The 8,064-nt window shown below is 30.8% G+C and overlaps 1 protein-coding gene across 2 annotated transcripts in view; it reads right to left on the reverse strand.

Annotated features, from left to right (window-relative positions):
- The window catches only part of LOC119831108, an 81,792-nt gene extending 74,050 nt beyond the window's left edge, over positions 1–7,742 (reverse strand). The window contains exon 1 of one of the 2 annotated variants that reach the window (XM_038354363.1): positions 7,416–7,742. The gene's annotated coding sequence lies outside the window, so the exon portion shown is untranslated. The remainder of the gene's footprint in view (positions 1–7,415) is intronic. The other variant, XM_038354362.1, reaches the window with a different exon arrangement.
- Positions 7,743–8,064: the final 322 nt, after the last annotated feature.

An 8,064-nucleotide genomic window follows, 5' to 3' on the forward strand; every position in this document is an offset into this window, starting at 1 on the left:
GACATTTCAGGTAGTATAATAAAATGATAAAATTAGCGTCCAGCATAATAAATTGTCTTTATACACCGAAGGCCGTTAATTTTATTAATACCATTTCAAAGGGTTTTTTTAACATCGCAAATTGTTTATATGCTGCTGTATAAAATTACCTCGGATTATATATTTAGGGTTATTAGGCTTTTTATATGAATATTTAAAACGCATAATGGTGTTTTGGAGTTTATAGCGAGATAAATTATATGTGAGCTGATTGGTGCAATTGAAATAAAGTTTTATAAAGGTCTTGTGTTTCTCATATTTTCTTATTACCAGTTCAAGGAATTAATTAACTTTAGACGTGCTACTGTTATGCTACTATTATATCAACTAAATTGCAATACGACCACCCGGTATTATAGAACATATAAACGTTGTGTTATAAAACATTATTCTAACTTAAGCTTCATACGTTTATTTATAATTTATTGGACCATAAGATGTCTGTAGATTTCAAAGGACCGCTATTAAATCAGGTATAAACCTGTTTGAGGGATTATTACAATTGTATTTAAATTTTTATTTGTATAACAAAGCATCCTATAATATATATATTATAACATATTATAGTGTAATGTGAAGCTAAATGTATAAAAATGATATTACTTTCAAGTAATCGCTCTAAGAAATATGGATTTGAAGCCATATTCGAGGAATGTTAATTAAATTAATTCTTAATAAATAGTTATCTAGAATTCTTCATGGACATGTTAAATCTTCTACTAATTAATTTATAAGGAGTCGTAGTAAATAATCCCGAATGATGCCTCGATTATAATTTAAGATTATAATTACTTAGAAAATAGCTCGTCAGATATAAAACATTTAAAAATGAAGAAAGTAGTATGAGAATAAATACACCAGTTTTATTATAACGTTATTTAGATTTAACGAACAGGATAGTAAATACTTAACGTATTTTGAGCGTTCAGTTTTAATACAATGTGAAGAACGTTTTAAACGTTTGTGCGAGGCATTCCATCTCAAGATGTTTGTCTGAATGCGGGTTTAAGTTATGTTTAACTGCCAGGTGTTGTGTTGCTGTGTTCTTTTCTTAATCACATCTTATTGAGATACATTGAATGCCACAAAAACATTAATAATGCGTTGCGTGTAGCCAGCTGCTTGTGGTGTGCTCAGGTATAGGAAAATTTAAATCTTACAAATGTAATTACTTTATTTGAAGGTTGCTTTTTACATAGCAAAATAAGAATAAAAGTGTAATGTAACCGCTGAATGTTTATTCGACTAAACAAACTGTGTGGCCAAATGAGTTATAGCATGGATCATATAAATTGATACGTGATAAATAATTTACAAATTTCATGAAATAGCTTTAGGCACCGGTCATGTAATAGTAAGTTGGGTTCGCTCGAAAACAGATGTTGCCCCTCTAGGTATTTTGTACCGACATTGCATTATAGAATATATAGGGGCATAATTGCGTATATATGATATCGATGAGGGTTAATGTTACTGGCGATTCGCTCTCGCTTCGCGTCGGTCTTGATAATCGCCTAGATATATTTATTTGGTAACGCAGATATAAGAGATACTATCTTTAACCCTATATATCGAAATATCAAGTTGACAAAGACATTTATAAAAAACACCTTGAAAATGTAATATTAAATAAAATGTATTTTAATATAAAGATCTCTACGTCTAGTAGATACTCTCGAGAGGCTCTGTGAACGGTTTATTTAAATTATCATATACCTAGTTAAAATACTTAAGAAAGAGCGGGTCCTCCTGACACAGGTTTTTTCTTAAACTTACAAGGACTTACTTATAAAATATTTTGTAAAATTGGAAATGAAAGAAACTATTTTTTTCTGTGAATAACAGATTTTATTAGAACAATAATCAGGTTAAGTACAATAAAGACTGCTCTCCAAAATTATCCTGTACACAATATTTACTTTACGACATACATATTTGTATTTAGCACTAGGTACTGCTGTGTGTTCCTAGCATTAATAATAATACTTAAAATACATTTTACCACGCATCAATGCCTAATTACGACATCTAAATATATTTTTTTCCCTTTTTTTTCGTATTTAACCACAATGAAATAAAAAGGTACTACATTGTGCAACAAAATTGCAGCTACGCTTACATTCTTACAATGAATTATGCGATTGTTACAACGACTCATAGAAACGTGGAGTCGATCATTTCAGTCAACTAGGCTTCCTCAAGTTGGGCTTTAACTCGTCTGGAAATATGGGTCAAACTCGCAGAAATGTAAAGGGTACGTGCTGATGTAAAGTTCCCTGTATTAATATTTATAGACTACTCGGATGTCTTTTGGTGGCTTTACATGACTGTATACACTTTGATGATTGGGCGTCCTTGTTGCAGTCGCCTTTCAATGAGCAAAAATGAACCCGTTTTTGAGAATTTCACTACATAGCTGGATTATGACATTGCATTATAAGCCTTAAGCCATTGGTAATAATATTGAATGATGAAAATCTTCTTTACATGTGAATAATCTTGAATCTATCAGAGTAAAACATAGGTGACTGATAATTGACTTTCTTTGTTTTTACCAATAACTTCGAACTAAAAAAGTGTTTATCAATATTTCTAGATAGTCAGTATATAATATGTAATAATATTACAAGTTATTGCAGATATGAGATAATATGAAACTATATTAATGAATATCCTGCCATACGCTAAGAATTATAATTTTCTTATTTAGCTTAACTAATTGAGAAAAATACAAAGGATGAAGTAAGCATATTCTATAAAATTGCATTTATGGATTTGTATTACAAGTTTTAACGAAACCTGTCCCTAGAAATATTAATAAAGTATTCTACAAAGGGAAACCGAACGACATCCAACGAAAACACATTTGAGTTAAGTTCAATTAATGTATTGAACACGTTTCACCCATACAGAATATACTATAAATAAATCATGTTGATTTTGATAGTTTCTCGAAAATTGATATGAAACGTTCAGTAATATTAAACCAAGGTAGTAATGTTGAATTGAAATTCGGGCGAGCTCGTGTAACCGTGTACTGAAGTGGAAACTGGATGGAAATGTAATCCCTATCTCAGTGAACTAATAACATTTGTAAAGATTTAAGACACGGTAAATGAAACCTCTTTCGTTTTCTTTTATCTCTCAACAATAATTATGCTCGCCATTAACGTATGCTGCATCTTTAATACAATTAAAGAGCTCTATTATGAAATGAAAAATGACGCTGACTCCCATTTGCTTTACTATTTCTTTATAGTCATAATTTATTTTAGTTTTAAATTTATGAATTTTCATAAGAATATAATTCATTTGTGATCTAATAATCGAAATAGTTCCAGAATTTTATAATCAAGTAGATCTCAAGCGCTTTAATAATAGTTAAGATATGATTACAACGAGCTTTGACATTCGTGAACAAAATTAATTCAGAAAGAGTATTTATTTAAAGCAGATCAAATATTGAGATTTAAAACGAACGTTAAGTCAACTTAACAAACTTATTTCAATTAATAAATCCAACACCAGCCACGTTGATTGCATTGATCCCGGCTCTATCGCCCTTATATCAGATTTCTAAACCTCCCAGTATCGATTTCAACGAAACTCTAGTTAACCCATGAAATAATAAGTTTGATGTATGTCGAACTTCTAATTAATGTAGATTCCATCGTTATATGAACTGTTCTACAAGTCGAAGTTACGGAGTTTCAGATTGTGAGAATGTTGCCTTAATGCAATAAAGAATCAGATTAGATTCTTCAAATAATTATAAATGTGAGTTGAATATTTCATAAGCAAATATGTAAAATGTCTCAAACGGAGAATATAGGTATTCAGACGGTAAATATATTTAATCAGGTTTGATATTTATTCAAAAATATTTTCTAGTAAATACTTCTGACATTTAAGGGCAGCAGTTATTATATTTCGTATAAAAAGCAAGTTTGATACATAACAACTTTATACACAAAACCCCTGAAAAGGTTAGTTTCTCCCCCAACGACATCTATTTTTCGACAAATTGATCGCACAGTGTAACAGTCGCATCGAGCTCCGAACTTACACGTGCAGATAAATAAATATTCTACAATTTCCCAGAAATATAACCCTTAATGCAAAGGCGATATTGTAGTCTTTTGCGTAAAGGATAAAATGTCAAACTCAACTGACAGCTGTCAGTCACAAGTGACATGGCAACCAGCCGCGGTCCCGCTTTTTCGCTTGAGCGCTCGTTTAGCATTTGTGGGGGTTACTATGAAAATAGAAATGATTTGATAAAAGAAATTACAGTTAAGGTGTATTCTTCAAATTCAAAGTATATAGTATTTATATTATTTTATATAGATTTAAATATATGATCGAAAATTTATTAAAAGAGATTAAATATGAAAACGGACACTATAGCTTCATAGTGGTATAAATAATTACATGTAATCTCTTCCATACATTTCTATTATCTACAATATAAACGTAATGTAAATGTAATCTAAGTAGTCACACACCTGTGCCTGAGGTAAGATAATATACCGACTTCCAACCACAAGTGTCAAATCAATAAACGCACGACTTCCACCAAAGCCAGACTGTATTATTAATGTACGAGTCCCTGTAGAATTTTTATAACTAAAGCAGACTTAATATTGTCACATAGGAGTGTCTGTTTAAATATTAATTCGTAGCAAATTATTAAGAAGTCGCTCACGAAAGTTCGTTGCGTGTGGATTAATTACTTATAAATTATTAGCTCACACACAGATTCAAGTATCCTCAGCTACGATGGAGCCAAACCGGTCGAATTGTTGATAACTTCCGGAGCGAAAGAAATAAGACGTAGAATCAAGACTGAATAGTTTCTTTTCTTATTTTGTTGGTTCCACAATGCTTTTATTTCTTTTGGCCAGACGTCTGCTAGCGCAGTGCTTTTTCTGACAGCATTATTTTTATTGAAACTGGTTTGACTAATTTCTTTTTATAGTTCTGTTTCATTTATTCCTTACGGTTTTATGTTTTGAAATCACCTTGATATGTCTAATCCTATCGATATTATATTACTTAATTTGCTTCAAATTATTATTATTAAACTGGTTTCATTAAAGCATATTGCATGAGCATTTACTGTATTATAAAACTTTTTCAGCTTTGTTAAATAATAATAATAATATTTAGATATATAATAAATTAATAATAAAAAAGAATTAAATCAATTTAGAATATCGCGGCTATCTTTTCCCCTTTTTCCTAATGCACTGATTCTGTTTCCTTGACATAAATCACACATCAAACGATCTTAATAGTATTACAATATATTACATTGTACCGCAATCTTCGTTAGATATTCACCCATTCTCGTATACCCATGATTTATACCTTCAATATCCATAACACTTGCCACGGGAGAGTCCATTTCACATAGAGCAGTTTGTACAGTGAGACGAATCGTGTAATCTATTTTACTGCCAATAGTCATTTATCTAATGCTTATACGTAATGGCTAGTCAAAAACCTCTGTCCATTTTTTAGCTATGAGAATTGAATGTTGGAGAGCCGAAAAAGCAATGGAATCGATATTTCATGAACATATGTTGGTGAATTTATTTCGCTTCTTGTTCAAAGTGGCACAAAGGATTTTAGTATTTTTTATTAATTGCAGTTTCACCAAAGCGATATTTCGAAACATGTGTGTTGCTACAATTTTGTCGAATTTTGTTTCAACATCGTCAGTTATATTGTAAATAAGAAAAAATACATTATCGCTACATGTCAAGGTCACCGCATTGTTCCCGCTTCTGTATTCTTCATTACAGACGGTTTTATTGTCAAGATGAAACGAGAAAATGGTATTCAGTAGGTACTGTAGATTACTTTTTCTCCAAGACCTCGTTCCGATACTCCCAAAGAATCTAAGAAATAGAAAGAAATGGGACGCAGGAATCGAAGAATAGAAAAGTTATTGACCGGTTGAGTTGCAAAGCTATTAAGAAGTTTAACGTCGGCCTAGTAATAATTAATTAGAATTATTGATGGGCAAATTACGCAGTTTGAAGCTTTGGTGATGTTAAAACGTCTTAGTAAAAGACTCGTAACTATTTTCAAATTTTAATGAATAAATAAAGGGTTCTAATGCAGATAATTTCAAAGTTATATTTAAGATTGGCGGTGGATTGAAAATTTAAATATCGGGATAATATCGAATATGCTTTTTGATTTGTTTATTTTAGGAATAATTTAAAAAGGTATCTAACGTTGATTCTGATGAAAGATTTTTAACAATTAAATGAAATAAAAAGTTTAAGAAACGTAAAAGCTGTTTCATATTAATGTACAACAGATTTACAAACTAATTATGATAGTTCTTTTAAGGTTTGAACAAAAACGTGTAAACCTATATCGCTTCTGTTTGTGGGAGAAATTATTGTATTTAAATAATGATGTTATAATGTTGATTGTTTTGTGTTATGAATGAATCAGTGTATGCACTCGTTCGTTTAATTAATTCTGTAACTGACCATGACCGCGATCGCTGTAAAATTTTGGAAATATCGAAATTAAGAAAATGTAAATCCTAAATCTTAATACGTTGTTTAATATGTAAAAACACAAATGATGATGGTTTACTCTAGACATATTTTTTATATTGCATCAAATTATAGCTCTCTGTTCAATTTATTTCATCAACGATACATCAATAGCTATTTAATCCAAGTGGAAGATTAAGATATTCCTAAATCAAATATTACCTAATATCGAAAGAAACGGATCAAATATTTTCAAATCGACATGTAGCAATCAATTCCGTCTGTAGGAGTAACGCCGTTTCTAAAGTAAGTATTAAAAATCATCCGTTACATGGAGTTTATTACTTATACGGTATATCTTATATATATATTACGGTCTATTTACTATAATTAATGAATAATGAATATAATGAATTAAATCTACACCGCAGGGTATCAAGAGTAAATCAGTGTAGCTTTCAATGAATATTCTATTTTATAAAACACATCAAAACAAGATTGGTGAATTTGATAACATTTATTTACCAATATTATCTACGTCACTACAACTCTTGTAAGCTATAAATTGTCACCTTTACCGAATAATAAACAAACATTTAGCGCATTATATCATGCATTGATTTTTAATAAGCCTCTTTAGGAACCTTATAATCAGTAGTTCGTTAAAATTCATCAATTGAATGGCAGAGTCAAAAATTTGCAACCCAAATCGCACTGCAGTAGTCTAGTGCAGACTTTTTGTGTAAGGTTTCAAGAAACTCTGATTAGCATGCTATACGGGACACCCACTTTAAAATTTATTTTAAATTATCTGAGAATATATTAACACTATTATTTCACAATCTCATTGCATATTACCGATAAAACGAGCCTGTAAAATGGATTTATCGCAGTACAAAGTGTTGTTTCATATCGTTTCAAGATACTATGACGCTGTATAAAGCTTCTTGTCATTAGCACTGGATTTACCAAGTTTTTTCACATCTCATAACATAAAACACTTCATTCGACACACACACTGTACGTTAATTGTTGTTTTAGTGTATTGTAACTTAATTTTGGGTTATATTGTTGTATTTAGTGTAAGATGACCAACGAAACGCGACGCGAAACACATACGCCCATAGCGCGCGCATTCGGCCAACTGAATTGTGTTACCCCGGTCTCCCCGGCCGAGGGGTATAGCCCGGCCGGCGCAGAGAGCGTAGACCTTATATTGTGTATACTCTATGATGTAGATTATGGAACGTTCCGTTCTACGTTAAGAAATTGATGTTATTTGACAGATATGTGATTAGTAAGTATGATTCACTAATTCAAAAAATATGTTTTAATTACATAATGGCTTTATATTTTACCAGAATATTTTTTTTTCCGTTTATAAGCAAAATCAGACTAATTTAAGAGAAGAGATATATCGCAAAAAATAATTGGATATTTTTATTATAGGAAACGAAACATAATTCTCTGATTTACTGCTTATTTGCATTCTACCGACAACTGTACA

Source organism: Zerene cesonia, chromosome 13 (assembly GCF_012273895.1).
Source record: "Zerene cesonia ecotype Mississippi chromosome 13, Zerene_cesonia_1.1, whole genome shotgun sequence".
Lineage (NCBI taxonomy): Eukaryota > Metazoa > Arthropoda > Insecta > Lepidoptera > Pieridae > Zerene > Zerene cesonia.